This window comes from Carassius carassius, chromosome 7 (assembly GCF_963082965.1).
Source record: "Carassius carassius chromosome 7, fCarCar2.1, whole genome shotgun sequence".
Lineage (NCBI taxonomy): Eukaryota > Metazoa > Chordata > Actinopteri > Cypriniformes > Cyprinidae > Carassius > Carassius carassius.
Window position 1 is genome coordinate 9,108,977 of NC_081761.1, and position 16,182 is coordinate 9,125,158.

At 34.9% G+C, this 16,182-nt stretch overlaps 1 protein-coding gene across 2 annotated transcripts in view; it reads left to right on the top strand.

Moving 5' to 3' along the window:
• ank2a (ankyrin 2a, neuronal) overlaps positions 1 to 16,182 on the top strand; it is a 65,268-nt gene that overhangs the window by 843 nt on the left and 48,243 nt on the right. The window lies entirely within an intron of this gene.

Sequence of the window (16,182 nt, forward strand, 5' to 3'; positions counted from 1 at the left end):
AATAAACAAAAATCACATTTTAACCATAAATGTACAATTCATGCTTCTCACAGTTAATAAAACCTTAATTTTTCTTTATGGTGAGCTAATATTTAGCCATTTTATATTGTTTTTTCCTTTGTATGCATTGCATTCGCTTTTCATCTTGGTCCAGCCTATGCGTGATGCTGTAGTGACCGTGTGTGTTGACTGTTAGTGAGATTTCACACCTGACAGTTAGAGCAGCATTGCTTTGATGCTTAGGTGCCATTCTGGCATGTTTCCTAAGTAGCGCTGCTTGAGATTCAGTTTATTAATTGTGGTGTTTTACGCATGAAATCACAGCTGATGACCCTGTTAAATATATAAAAAAGACAATATTCAAACAGTTTTTTGTCTGTCACATTCTCTTAAGAGCCCTACAGTAACAAGCTTAGCCTCACTCACCTTCCCCGTCTGCTTATTTGAAATATCATAAGCCAATTCATCAATGAAAACCAGCCATAAATAAGTGATGGACTGGCTGAGTCATGTAGGGCTTTAGCTTGTCTGCATGGATGCACAGATGCCCTTCTGTGTCACTCAAAGGTGTAGCCTGTGAGCTACAATTTGCTGCTCAGAGATATGTCCACTCTGTTTTCTTTATTATTTCACTTTTACAGCTGTCAAGGCTTAGTGCCTGTGGTGTTTTTTTTATGTATTTTTTTTATATGATCTGTTGAACTACATTTAAACTCCAGGTCTAAATTTGCCATTCATCTATACATTCTGATGTATCCTAAACCTGTCTTTTCACTGTTTCCGCTCTGACATCATGGTTGCACCCTTTGCTAAGTGCTCTTGTCAGATTTAGCTGGCATGAAATAAACTGTTCAGCCATGACAATGCTTTGCATAGCTCTTGTATCAGTTCTGAGTTTATATCCCACAATTGTTCTCAGAATTGCGAGGGATATAAATTCAAACTCATCTTTGAGAAAAAAAAGTCAGAACTGTTAGGATAAACAAGATGTTTTTTATTTATTTTAATTTTTTTATATATCATTCCTTTGTGGAAACGGGCTTCCATATACATATATTTGCATCTTGAAATAAAAAAAAATATAATAATACTAATTTTACTTAATTGCAAAAACGGCCAAATATCACCTAATATGATGATGCTAGGTTGAAAAATATCTTCTTTTTTTATTTTATTTTTTTACATTTAACATTTGCACAAAATTATTTTTTACATAAAAAACAGCATCAAACAATAAGTTTGCATGTTCATCTGTCACTGGCCATAATTTTAAAATAATGCATTCTGAATCATTCAAGCATATGAAAACCTGTCACAAAGGAAGACAGGAATCATGCCTTTGTTGCAGCTTTTCTGGTGATTCATGGATAGTACAAAATTGCTTTACTTTACAAATAGTTGTCGCTAGTAAAAAAAAAAAGAAATGCTACAAAATGCGCATTGTGTGTTGTAAGAAAGGAAAATTTTTTGGATTCAGCACCCCAAAATTAGTAAGAAGCAACATGTATTGGATTTCATTCAGCAAATATTATACAAATATTGATTATATGGAATATCCACAGCTTAAAAATATCATGTTACCTGTCCATATGCCAAAAGACTGGGCAGAACTCGTTTTCTAAAGCTATTTCCTGTCAAAAGCACACTAATGCAGTTTCCTATTGGGTCCTGAGTTATGATATGAGAGAGTGCTGTCAGGGTCTCTCTAGGTAATTAGATTTTAGTAATGGACCAAGCACTGCAGGCGTATACACCCAGGCATCATCTTATTGCATGAATACCATCTGGCAGTCTAAAGTCTTTGTTCACTGGCTAAAACAATGTTCAGTTGAATATGTGGAAGTCTAGCAATTAATAAATGCAGTGCGATTGTGGTTTGGATGTCATTACAGCAGTCAGTTTAGGAAGTAATATTGCATCGTTTTTATTCAATTAAACTGCCGTCTATTGCTAAATTCTGTGCACTAACTTCTTGAGCAGGATTAACAGAGGAGAGGGAGTGGTCCGAGAACAGCAGGCCTACTAAGTTATGATGCTTGTGATGCAGGTCTAAAAATAGGCTACCATCAGTGTAGTCATTCCTGCCGCCATATTCTGGTTCCCCTCAGGAGTGGGAAGTGTGTTTCTACCTGCAGGGCTGGTTAGGAGGGTGATATTCGATTGCTCTTCGGCCGCATGGAGCCAGTTGTGAGTGGATGGAAGAGTGGCACAAACACTGCTGTACAGGGCACTGTAGTGGGCAAAGTGGTTGGTATTTTCAGAAAACAGAAACAGAAAACAGATGTGTAATATGCATCAGGTGGTCAGTGAGCATGTGTGTGATCTAATCATATAAAATATTAGTATATCATTGTATTCATGTCAAATTTATTTGAAAAATCCAAAGATTTAGATCAACAGCAATAATTCTGTAACATTTCTTGTATATGTATGAATGAGATTATTATTGCCTGTCTGATATTCAGAGGACTCCTCCCTTTCTATCATTCGTTCACTTATTCTGCATTACCTTGAGGCTAATAGATGCTCTGTAATTCTGCAACCCCTTCAAGTTCACATACAAAGTAATTAATAGTCTTTTGAGTAACAGAGAGTGGAATTATCAATCTGCCGTGATGTCTTTGAAGTTTTCTCATGAATATATCACTATCCTGCTGTTTCATATATTATACTCAATAATGTATGGCTCTGCTTTCAGCTGATTTTGCAGCCAGAACTATCTGGACAGCTGCTATATAATGTGTAGAGCTTGTGTGGCTCACCATTTCTGTTCATCATTTCTCTCTTGTCCTCTATTTGTCCATATTCACTCACTCTTGCAGTCTCTCTCTCCCTCCTCCCTGTGGGGGGGGGAAGTATGATGTGATGTACAGGGAAAAGACTGTAATGGAGCAGAAGGGTTTTTTTATTGCATTACACAGCTGCATGCTGTTGCAATGTGGATAGTGGGTGCCAGACCAGGCCTGCCCTCTGAGGACTGTTTCTATAACAACCTCGCTGTCCAGTGTTGTCTACACAACTTAAAATTTTAATGATCATCATTATTGACCATGATCATCCATTATCATCATTGCCCACATTATGATTTCAATGCCATATGAAACTTTGCACAGAAGCAATAAATGTTAATGTTTGCTAAACTGCAGCAGGCTGTATGGTAGATTTCCTCTTCGTTGTACCGCTGAATTTTAATATTATCATAACTATTACAAGATTATAGTGCTACGTGCTTGACATACTTTATGTTTAAGTTATGAATCAATCCTTGCATATACACCATTTGACAATAAGTCAGTAAACGGTAGCTGACATGAATCACTTCGAAACTACTTAATTAATAATTTCTTCATGTTAGAGTACATGGGATATGTATTCTTTTTTGCTAAATTGGTAACACTTTAGGTTCCATATATTACTTTGGATAATGAAATAGCTAACATGAAATAACAATAAACAATAGCCACTATAACAGAACATGGATGTACAATAAACAATAATATTTTGCAAGATAAGATGGCATAGCATGGCATGACTAGATATTAATGCCTGAAAAATAATATATTAAAATATTGTATTAAAATCATAATTTTCTTTAAAAACCTAGCCAAGATGCAAGATGTAGATTTTGTTTATCTGGATTTGATGTAATGCTAATTCACAGAAAAATTTTCCCATCTGATTATTATTCACAGTATGTTATTGTTCTGTATTATATGTTTTCTGTAGGTTAAATATGCAAATGAGGCATTATCTATTTAGATATGCACTAAATGTCACACAGAAATCTGAACCTTGGATAAAGCTAAGTTCAGAGTTGGCAAAAACAGTGTTACTTTGGAAATGTAATAGATTACAAGTTACCCTATTTAAAAATGTAATAAATAGTGTAACTGTATAAAAATAATGTAATTATATAAGATTTATTTTTTAAAATTAGTTTTCTAATGTCAAATGGATGTTTTCAACTGTTAATTAATTTTAGAGCAGTCAATGCAGTTTGGGAAAGAAATGAATCAAATCTGTATGTGTGGGAAAGTATTCAGATGTAACCCCCTTTGTAATTGTAAACATTTTCTTAAGTAACTGTAATTAAGTAATTACATACTTTTATTCTCAGTAACTGTAACAGATTACAGTTACATTTATTTTGTAATTAAATTACAGAAATTCCATGTTACATGTTACTTGGTACTCCCCATCACTGGTTAAATATGAAATGTTTTTAAATATATAAATGTATTGTTAAGTTATATAAATGTTACGTAAATCAGGCAAGTGAGATAAAAATCCCTCATAATATAGGCAGGAATGAAAGTAATATTTGGTGCTACTGAAGTGGAGATTTCTGGCTCAGTGCATGAAAATGTTTTTTTTTTTTTGAGAAAATGCAAAAGCAAAATAGACCAAAATGAACAGAGGAAAAACAATACTGGAGTGCCTTGCTTTAATCCACTTGATTGGCGATGGGTGAAGGGGGAGGTTGAGAGTGTGGTATGCATCTCATACATTAAAATATTTATGAAACACCAATCTAGACTTCCCGCAAGACTGGAAACTGGATCAATGAGAGCTTGAGGATGGGTGAAAAACAGATGGGTGGATGGATTAGAAACAATTTTAAATATATGATGGATGCATTAAGGAAACGGTCCTTGAGAAGTAATGATTGTCTTCTAAAAAGTCGAAATTTGAAATGGTTTCCAAGCCCTTAGAAGCATGAATAAACAAATAGACATAGTGCCTTAGTCTTTAGGTCGATTCTCCTGATTAAGTAGAAGTGATGTAAATACTCTATGCACATATAAAGCCAAATACAGGTTCACCTCACACACATTAACAGATGGAAAGCGTCCCAAGAATTACGTGTCTGCCGAAGTAATGTCCTATGCTGCATGCTACTTGATAGCATCTATAAGGAGAGGGCAGACAGAAAGGCTCATCACACACACATGCATACACAATAGCTTGCCCTTCCCAGAGAGCTAATTGAGTAGAGTGTGTTTACAGAGGCTTGCTGATGCTCTGATGTTGATTGCTGTCCTGTCTACTGTCTGCATACTTTTATTGATCCATCCATCCTTTCTTTCTTTCTCTTTCCCTCTCAGCCGCTTTTTCTAAATCCTTTAATACACACCCTCACTTTTTCAAAACTCACCTTCACTTTTTCAAAGGTGATGCTGAAGTTATTAGAATTTAATTTATTTAAAATGTTTATTTATTTATTTATTTATTTTTTAAATTTTTTGATTCAATTAAATCTTACTGCACCCAACTTTTGAACAATATAGTATATATATATATATATATATATATATATATATATATATATATATATATATATATATATATATATATATATATATATATATATATATATATATATATATGTATATATATGATAGAGATTAATTATCTGGCATAAAATTACAGCTTTAAAATGGCATTGGTATTTTCCATTTTAAAGCTGTAAGGAATCTCAGTTTTCAGTGTTTAAGGTATCAAGATTTTTAATGATTGATTTTTCAAAACATATATTTTCCCACACACTGTCATAATGTGATTTGGATGCATAGGATATGTTCTGCAGTCATGTGGGGTGGTTACTAAAATATCAGATCTATTGTGTAGTGGAAAAAGCCACTCCCTAAAACAACTGATAAATAATAAATCATGTGACTTCAAATTACGTGCTTTGCCAACTTAATTCTGCCTGGCAATGACAAAATCTGTTCTTTTGAACCTCATATTCATCAAATAACTAAAAAATGTTAAGTAGCATAACTGGTTTCAACATTGATAATAATAGCAGCAAATCAGCATTTTGGAATGATTTCTGAAGGATCATGTGACTGGAGTAATGATGCTGAAAATTCAGCTTTGCCAGGAATAAATTATATTTTAAAATATTTAAAAATAGAAAACTGTTATTTTAATTTGTAATAATATTTCACAATATTATGAGTTTTTACTATATTTTAAACAAATAAATGCAGCTTGCACAAAGTATACAATATTTATTTCAAAAATATTAAATAAACCTTACTTTTGCAACATCCTGATTGCTTTTGAGAAATACATCCCTGAAATGTAAAAAATGTGGTACTGCATGAAAAAGCCATATAAATCAAATGCTTATTATACTGGTACTTACAAGCACTCTTTTTTCATTCCAATGGGAAATGTGGTGTCTATGGATTCTTCCTGAACTGATCTGACATGTGGTCACTAAGACATCAGTGAAATTTGTCCAGACTTTTGGCTCTCTGCATAAATTCTTGTCCATTTTGCAGTTTACTTAGAAAGAAAGTGACTAAGCTAAACCCAGACCAGCAGAGCGAGTGAGATAGAAACCCTAACTGGGAACTAGCAACTTCAAATCGAATTAGAGTGCATTCAGTTTTCATATCTTCCAGTCGCATTCATTTTCACCGCATGTGTCCTTCTTTTTCTCTAGAGAACATGCAGAATCGAATGAGCTGGGCTAAGAATAAGAAGCTTCTGGACTCACCAGCCATACTGTTATTTGAATTTCTGTAAAGGTGTTTTCTTTTTTTGCAGGCACTCATAGTTAATTTAAGATGGTTCAGACACTAAAGCAGTAAGTGAATGGTTCATCATGTACTGTATGCTGTTGGTGTAGAGGACAAAGTCATAGTCTATTATAGAGTAGCATGATAGAATGTAGCAGTAAACAGCAATGACTTATGGGAACAGTCATTTTAGATACTTCCAAAACTATTTCAACAGAGATAGAAATACAGTTTTTAATTTAAGTTTCCATCTTTGTTGCCAGTTTTGGAAGTGCATTTTTCTGTTCTAAAGAAGGGGTGGTCAATACTTTTGTCTATATAGTCATTGGTGTTTGGTGATGAGTTTTTAGCTCAAGGTCTGCATTTAAAGTTGCACCAGAGGTGTTCAGCTGGGATTAGGGCTTATCTTTATGCAGACCAGTCCAGTTCTTCAACACTGACTAAATCAATCATTTATTTTTGAGCCTTGCATTATACACGGAGGTATTTTCATATTAGAAGAGAAAAGGGCCCTGTCCAAACTGTTGCTACAAAATTATGCTTAAACATTAAGATTTTTACTCATTTAAATTACTAAAGTAGTTAAACCTGTTAATTAGAAGGAGGTGTCCCAATACTTTTGTCCATATATAATATAGCTTATATATATATATATATATATATATATATATATATATATATATATATATATATATATATATATATATATATATTTATATATATATATATATATATATATATATGCTATATATATATAGGCTATATATAATTCATGTATTGCAATGAAAGATGACAAATTGTTAGTGGTAGGACATTTTAGAACAGTGTACTCGAAGAGAATAGGGTTGTTTTGAGCAAAGTGAATTCTACAAGGGTGTTGTTCTCTGGAATGCATTTGCATTTGTCTTTTTCGCTCTCTTGTTTCTGTCATGACACTTCTTCCTTCATCTCTCGCCTTTTATACGACTTTCTCTCGCTCTTCCTCAGCGACTGCCCTCTCTCTCTCTGTGCATCTGTCAGTGTTTGTGATTGGGTGTGGTCTCTACTGATATGAACTGAATCTGTGATCATTGATCTGTTTATTTCTACAGTGACATTAGAAAGCAGGCAGGGAGGTTTCCCCCCAGTGTCTTGATGATGTAATGAAATGTGAAGCAAATTCATTAATACTGAGAATTTTCAGCCCTGTGTCTGGAAGAAGTGGCGCTGTTTCACTGTCAGCTGCATGACATTTACACTTGTGAGTGAGAAAAGAAAGAAGGGGGTTGCCTTTGTGGTTACTACGTGCTGTAGTTAAAGGGGTCATATTAATTTGCTAAAAAAAATATTATTTTGTGTATTTAGTGTAATGAAATGTGTTAATGCTTTTTAAGGTCCATAAAACACATTATTTTCCACATAATGTACATTATTGTTACTCCTCTATGCCCCGCCTTTCTGAAATGCGTTGATTTTTACAAAGCTCATCGTTCTGAAAAGCGAGGTGTGGGCTGATTGGCCAGCTATCCAGTGTGTTGTTGGCTGAATGTTACGCTCCTTACCATGCTGTGAAGCCAAGTCCCAGCTCGAAAATTAATAAAAACCCATTACAAACGAGGCATTTGTTGCATTCAGTGGGGACATAATTACTGATTATAATGACTTATACTATGTTTTTAAACATTGCATTGAATATCGGGCTGCGTAAACATAAAACCATGTCTGCATTTGTGATTGGAGAAAATACAAACAACAAGCGCTAGTCTACACTGCTCAAAACTCATGTTTGAATCATCAGTGGAAATTCCTTAAATATGAAAGCATACTTACAGACTGTGAGTCAGAAGCACCAGGCTGTCCTTGCAAAGTTGGAATTGCCCACCTTCATAGAAACAGACACCGGCATTATAGGCTACTCTCACAGGAAACAGTCCTCCTCCTCCGTAAAATGCACTGCACACATTTGAATATTTGGGTTGAACTGTTCTGGAACAGTTTTAAATACAACTTAACCACTGATTTCGAGTTGTGTCCTCTTTTGGAAGACCAAACAAAGTAGTTTAGCTTTCACAATGAAATGCACACATCTCCAGAACATGGTGGCAGTGGCAACAGCGAGAATAAAAGTTACACCTTCTTTCTTTGCATGAATATTTGGGCAGAGTTATGCAGATCTTCCCACATCGTGACGTAGACATGTGGGGGCATGTTAGAACGAACCGTTTTAGGGGGTGTGGATGACTCTTAACTTTTATAAAGAATATCTCTTTGGATTTGAGACTTTAGTCTTTGCAACTTTACAGATCTTCTTCATGCACCAAGAGCTTGTAACACTCCAAAGAGAACGGAAAAATGTAAATCACATCATATGACCCCTTTAATAAGGTGAAAAGTGGGAGATATTCTTGGTGCAAATGCAGAAAGGACCCACAAAAAATCCAGTAGGATGTTGATGTATCATCTAAGAAATATATTATCAACTCATCTGACAAAATATACAGGAATAGAGATAGAATCGTTCTTAGAGAAATACTGAGAAATATTACATTTAGCACATATTATTGTGTTAGTATTACTAGAAATGTCCTGTCAACAGACTACTATTAGTAATCTTGTTGGATTGCATTATACACATACATATATGTGTAAGAGTTGCTGCTTCTGGCAAAAATTATAGTTTTTTGGAGACAGCATAATTTGTTGGCTACAGATTCAGACATTGGGATTGTGCCTATATGATGCCAAAATGCTGTCTAGGCAGGTAGCTCACTAAGGGAGACTGTGCCAGCTGTCTCTTTGTGTGTGTGTGTCAGTTTTTATTGAGTCTTTAAAACTAGTATGTGTTTACACCAATGCTTTTTAATAGGAATGCAAGACATATTTGTGACTGTATTGGCATTTTAATATTTTGTAATAATTTTTCAAAAAATGCTTTGTTGAAGTTTATAAATAGTATAGCCTACTGTTTCTTTGTGCTAGTTTTCAAGTATACTATACAGTCATCCTTTCTATTATACTACATTTCAAAAGTTATGAATATGTTGTATTTTGTATGTTTTGAAATAATTTTATGCCAAAAGTTCATTCATTTAGATTTATTTGATCAAGCAGTCTCTTATGCTCACCAAAGCTGCATTTACTTGATCAAAATATAGTTAAAATATGAATATTGTGAAAATTGTTATATAGTTTAAAATAACAGTTTTCTATTTTAATATGCTTTAAACTGTTATGTATTCCTTTGATGGCAAAGCTGAATTTTCAGTATCATTACTCCAGTCTTCAGTGTCACATGATCCTTCAGAAATCATTCTTATGCTGATCTCCTGCCCAAAAAGCATTTCTTATTATTGTAACAGTTAAAACAGTTGTGCTGTTATTTTTGTGGAGACCATGCTACATTTGTTGTTGTAGTTGTTCAGGATTCTTTGAGGAATATAAAGTTCAAAAGAACAGCATTCACAGAAAAATGTCTTTACTGTCACTTTTGATTAATTTTAACCTGTCCTTGCAGATTACTTTTTTACAATCCTAGTTTTGAAGTTTTAATGCTATGATTTAATTTGCAGCATGTTCTGTATTGGGGTATTAATGTAACCCCCCCCCCCCCCCCCCCCAAATATCAGACATTATGTCGGTTATTGGTCATAATAAATACTGGCTATTGCATTGGCCAAATATTTCAATATTGCTGCATTTCATGGTGCTACATCGAGAGCATTAGAGTGATGGATCAGAGAAATGGAATTAAGGGTTGACTTTGAGTGAGCTTTTATGAAAGATCGATGCGTAGACTAATGGCTTAATAACAAACACTTTAAGAGCTTCAATACTGAAAAGGTTTTAGATGATGTAAGTCAAAAAGTGCAGACTCAGCTATGACCATACACACTGACTAACACATCAACACACTATACATTCATACATCTACTTTTTGAAATTTCAATTGTTATCATTCACTTTTAGTGGAGATGTTTCCATGTTACAGATGTTACAGTTTTAATATATTACCCCTATCGTAAATATATTGTACACACTTAAAAACAAAGATTCTTAGTTGGCAGTCATGATTCCATGAAGATCATTTAAGATCCATGGTAACTTTCCATTTTGCAAAGGGTTCTTTGTATTGGAAAAAGGTTCTTCACATTATATAAAAATAAATAAATAAATTACACTAAGAAAAAAAGGCTTCTTTGGGGAACCAAAAATGGTACTTCTGTGGCATTGCAAAAAACCTCCTTTTGGAACCTTTATTTTAAGTCTCTCTGTATAAAAATCATCTGTTAGATAATACATGTGTACACATAAAAAAAGCTCTCTTTCTCTCTCTCTCTCTTTCTCTTTTTTTTTTTTTTTTTTTTTTTAGTGCTTGCCTCTGACACAGCTCAATTTGCCAGTCACAGCAGCTGTGATGGACGAAACATAAGCATCCTGAGTACTGATGCTCAGTAAGTGTAGAGATGATGATAACGTATTCCCCTGGGAGCACTGCTCTCTCCACACAGTTATCTGAGACCTGGCGCCTCTGCAGACACTGCTCATGTTTATCACTGTATTGATCCTGTCCTCTGCTTGTCCATTTATCAGCACAACAAGACCTTTTCAAGCTCAAATGGACCATGTCAAAAATCTCTCTTGCGGTGTGGTGTTTTTAACATATTTACAGCAGTCTTACAGCCTGATCTTTATCTGCTACATTATAAGCTCATTAGGAAGTCGCAAACACAACTGCATATAGCAACATACTGGTGACCAATCACAGTTCTCTAGCATTGTGGCAAAAATGTTTTATAGAATCTGTAAATTGAGTAACACTGAAATAGCTTATTTTTAATCTGGTTGACTGGGTCTAACCTCCAGGTTGAAGGAACTTGATTGATGGTCCATCTTTGCTCTTGCCCTCTGTGTAAGTCTGTGTCTGTTTTAGTTACACAGCTGTTGCTCTACTCTGAAGACTATCAATTGTCATAAAGGATCAATGTCTTAAAGATTTTTTTTTTTTTGCTGTTCCGTCAGTTGCTTTTACAGCATCAATAAATAACATAAGATGCAGTGCTTGTAAAGGATGAGAATGCCTTACTGTAATCTAGCATCATCTGTAGTCAAAAAAAAAAAAAAAAGATTCATATTAAATGATTTATATGTGTGGTGGAATGGCACTTTACAGAGTTGGAAATAGAGCTTGCATTTCAGATTCGTTCTGTTTAAAACCTGTTAAAATACTATTTTTTATAAATAAAATGAGACTAGTGTAGATTAATTTGTAGTCTACTATGAATTCAATTAAGGGGGCACAAAAAGATGTATAAAATATTTTAGAATGATAAAAAACAGTGCATGTTTTCTGTGATATTATTTTCTGAAAATAATACAAGTATAATAATAAAGGTTTTAAAAGTATCTTGTACATTTAGCTTAGAAATGTGCAAAATATTGTTCATTGTAACTTATATGGTAACACTTTAGGATGTATTAAAAGTTTCTCCCTATTAAAAGTTGCTTATTAGCATTCCTATTATTAACATATTGGCTGTTTATTAGTGCATACTTTTAAAGCACATATTCTGCACGACCATATTTTACATCCCTAATCAATATCTAAATGTAACTACTACCTTTCTAACTATTAATAGACAGCAAATTATGAGATTATTGACACAAAAGTTGTACTTAAAAGTGTCATGATGTTGCCAAAAAACACATTATTTTATGTATTTGGTGTAATGAAATGGGTTTATACATATACACATAAACACATTATTTTCCACATACTGTACATTATTGTTTCTCCTCTATGCCCTGCCTTTCTGAAATGTGTCGATTTTTACAAAGCTCATCATACGCTGATTGACCAGTTATACAGAGCATTGTGATTGGCTGAATACCTCAAGCATGTGACGGAAATGTTACACCCCTTACTGTACTGTGATGCCAAGCGCAGAGACAAAAATATTAAAACCCATTATAAACAAGGCGTTTGTTGCATCAAGTGGGGACATAATTACTGATTATAATGACAATACCAGTGGTTCTCAATTCCAGTCCCTGCGCCCCCAAGCTCTGCATATTTTGCACGTCTCTCTTTGTAAACACAACTGATTCAGATAATCAACTCGATAGAAGTGAGCTCCGTACATGAACTGTGTTCCCATTGACATGGTCCCTACACAGTGTTCATTGCTCCCTATTCCCTGACCAGGGGAAATCTGTTGAAGTTTACTTCACTTCGGAAAATTCATTCACAGGATTTGCGTTGTGCAACGTCTTCACACACATACAAGTGTTACATCAAATACCTCTGTAAATAAATACAATTTAAATTCATGTCTCCCACACTTCAGTGCCCTTTGAATGGAACATATACGTTCGCTTCGAACTGGAATCATGGCAGAATTTCCTGTGATGTACACCTCGCAGGGCACTTACATGTGAATAGAACAAACGTCTGAAGCGATAAGAGAAACATACAAAATGTGCAGAGCAGGAGGGCGCGAGGACTGGAATTGAGAACCGCTGATTTCTTTTTACAGCATTGCACCGCATAAACATAAAATGTCTCCATTTGTGATCGGAGAGATGACAAACAACAAGCGCTACTCTACACTGCTCAGAACTCATGATTGAATCATTAGTGGCAAATTCTTTAAATATGTAAACATATTTACAGTCTGTGCATCAGAACAGCCGGGATTGTAGTCTAACATTACTCTCCCAGGATCAGGAAACGGTCCTCCATAAAATGCACTGCACACATCTGACTATTTGGATTAAACTGCTTTGGAACAGTGTTGTTAATACAACTTAACCACTGATTTCTAGTTGTGTCCTCTTTTGGAAGAGCAAACAAAGTATCTTCACTTTCACAAGGAAACACACAGCATCTCCACAACCAGGCGGCGGTGGCAACCGAGAGAATAAAAGTTACTCCTTCTTTCCTTGAATGAACATTTGGGTGGCCTTATTCAAATCTTCCCACATCGTGACTTAGACATGTTTAAACGAGCCTTTTTAGGTAAGTGTGGTTGACTCTTAACTTTGATCAAGAATATCTCTTTGGATTTGAGACTTTAGTCTTTGCAACTTTACAGATCTTCTTCATGCACCAAGAGCTTGTAACACTCCAAAGAGAAAGGAAGAATTGAAATCACATCATATGATCCCTTTTAGTAGTTTGTTAATAGCAAGAACTGAACCTTAAAATAAAGTGTGACCACATATTTGATAGAAATCATAATTCCATTGCTCTAACCATGATAGTGAAGTGGCATCAATGGTTTCATCTGTTCCTACTATGATCTTACAACATCATATAGTTAATATTTAAACAAACTACAGTACATTTTCAGAGATCTTAGTGTTCAGTGCTCGTCTTAGGTCTTACCTAAAGGACTTACACAGTGGTAGATGTATGGATCTTTTATAGTGTGCGGTTTAACCAGCAGGTGTCAGTGTGCTGAGGTCAAAATTACTGAGGTGTAGTTACTTTTGCAATCCAAAAGGTGGTGTAGAAGTATTTTGACCGAGAAAAAAAAATGTACTGTTGCAGTATGGTGAAATAATGTGTGTCCTGGTATTCCCTCCATTATGGGGGCCAAATTTCCTCACAAATATATCACAAGTAAATGATGACATTGTAAAAGAAAGCATTTATTTGGAAAACATTCACTTTTTAATTGCATCAATACTGTAGTTATTGGGACTATCTTGACTATCTTGAGAGTCAGAGCTTAAGTGAGATCCTTCTAAGAAATAGATTCCTTTCCCCATAGCATCAGCAGTGGTTTAGCAGAAACCATCAAATTCAGGGGGATTTATTTTACAATCCCACAGGAGCATCCTTCAGGTTTAAGTGCCTTTTTGACCCAGTTGGGTCTTTGACTACACTAGCTGTGTGTTGGAGCGTACCATTCCCCTCCAGGTAGATTTATATATGTGGCTTACAGTTTCCCCTGTGGATTTATTCCCAGTGTTCCTGACAGCCTCCACTGTGGTCTTCCCCAAACTTCTCCCCAGCTCAGAGCAGCACGCTATGTGTCTCTAGACTTGCTGTTTGTCACACAGTTTTTATTAACGATTTTATGTTTTTTTTTTCTGTGAAACAAAAGACTTTTTAATTGTATCTTTATTCTTATACATGCACATTTACGAAGTACACACACACACACACACACACTTAATCCTACAGATGGAATATAGCTGGATGCCTCTACATCTGGACAGACAGGTCCTTCCTCTCTTCCTCTCTCTCTTCCTTTCTCTCTCTGTCTCTCTCTCTCTGTCTCTCTCTCTTGTCCCTAGTTCACACATGGTTATATATATTCAGATTCAGCAAGTGAGGTTTTTCTCTCTTCAGCCAACCAATAGACTGGAGTATTACTCCTGTTGGGGAAAAAAGGAGATGATAATCTACACTGAGGAGGGAATTCACAGTGGATCAGAGTAGTTTAGTCTAAAGAGTTATTCAGAGTGAACTGTGGGAGGACACTGGCACAGTGTGTCCATTATCACCTTATTCAAAGGAGCCATTGGGAAAAGCAGAACAAGGACATTTTAATACATTAATATGATAAACCATACGAGACTATTTCAAATTTGAAGTGATATAGGATATAGTTTGTCATCATGGCACATGCAGCAGCGCACCTGAAAAAGGCAAGGGAACTGGAACAACCTCCTGAGATAAAGGCTCTCGCAAAAGCCAGAGAGAGACGCAAGAGACACAGAGAGAGAGCAGAGCGCAAACGCAAGGTATACTAACACTTAAAAACCTCAATTCAGAAAAACTCAAAGTCATATGTGCCAGCTCAGATACAGCTGACCTATCACATGTGTTTGTTTAAAGAATTCTGCGATCGTTTAATGTCAAAATCTTTACGTTTATAATTGCAAAGTCAAGAAAATGTAATCACACACAGCCCTAATAATATTTAAAATAGATTAATTTACAATATTCAAATGTCCAGTCAATGTTCCTCATACTTTAATCTGCATTTTTTCTATATGAATTGTTCGTTTTCGTGCTTGTGTTAGCAGAAGTTAATGCAAAATCTTATTTTATTTTACTTTTGTTTTGTATAACGTGCCTTCATGGTTTCTTTATTATTAATAATCATTTTTAATTCTCAGATGTGTACAGAAAGTTATCACCACTGTTACTTGCAGTAATTAATGCACCTTTTTATGGTTGCATTTTAGTGTTTTTGTGCTGAAGATGAGCTCTGGGGATAAATCCTGTAGTCAGCTGTTCCGCACCTGTTTCAGAGCATAGATACTGGAAGAGGCTTAGGAAATAGGATCATCCTGTATGCAGATTTGTCTCTAGAGTGCAAAATTTCATTGGCTACATATGAGATGACATAACCTTTTGATTTAACTCATGTATGCTTTAGTTTTGTTCTTGCAATCTGCCAAGTACTTCCAAGTTTTGAAAATGTTTTACTGTATCAAAGATTAGATTTCTTGAATGGCCGATTTATTCATTTTATTCAGTTAAAATATATAAAATTATTGTGAGAAACAACCAAGAAGTAGGGATATTTACCACCTTGTTCAATCTTGCTCAGCAAAATTAACAAATGTTCAGTCATTCTTTTTATTCATTTTAAAAGTTAAAAATAGAAATTCTGTCATTAATTACTCAACCTCATGTCGCCCCAAACCCGTAAGACCT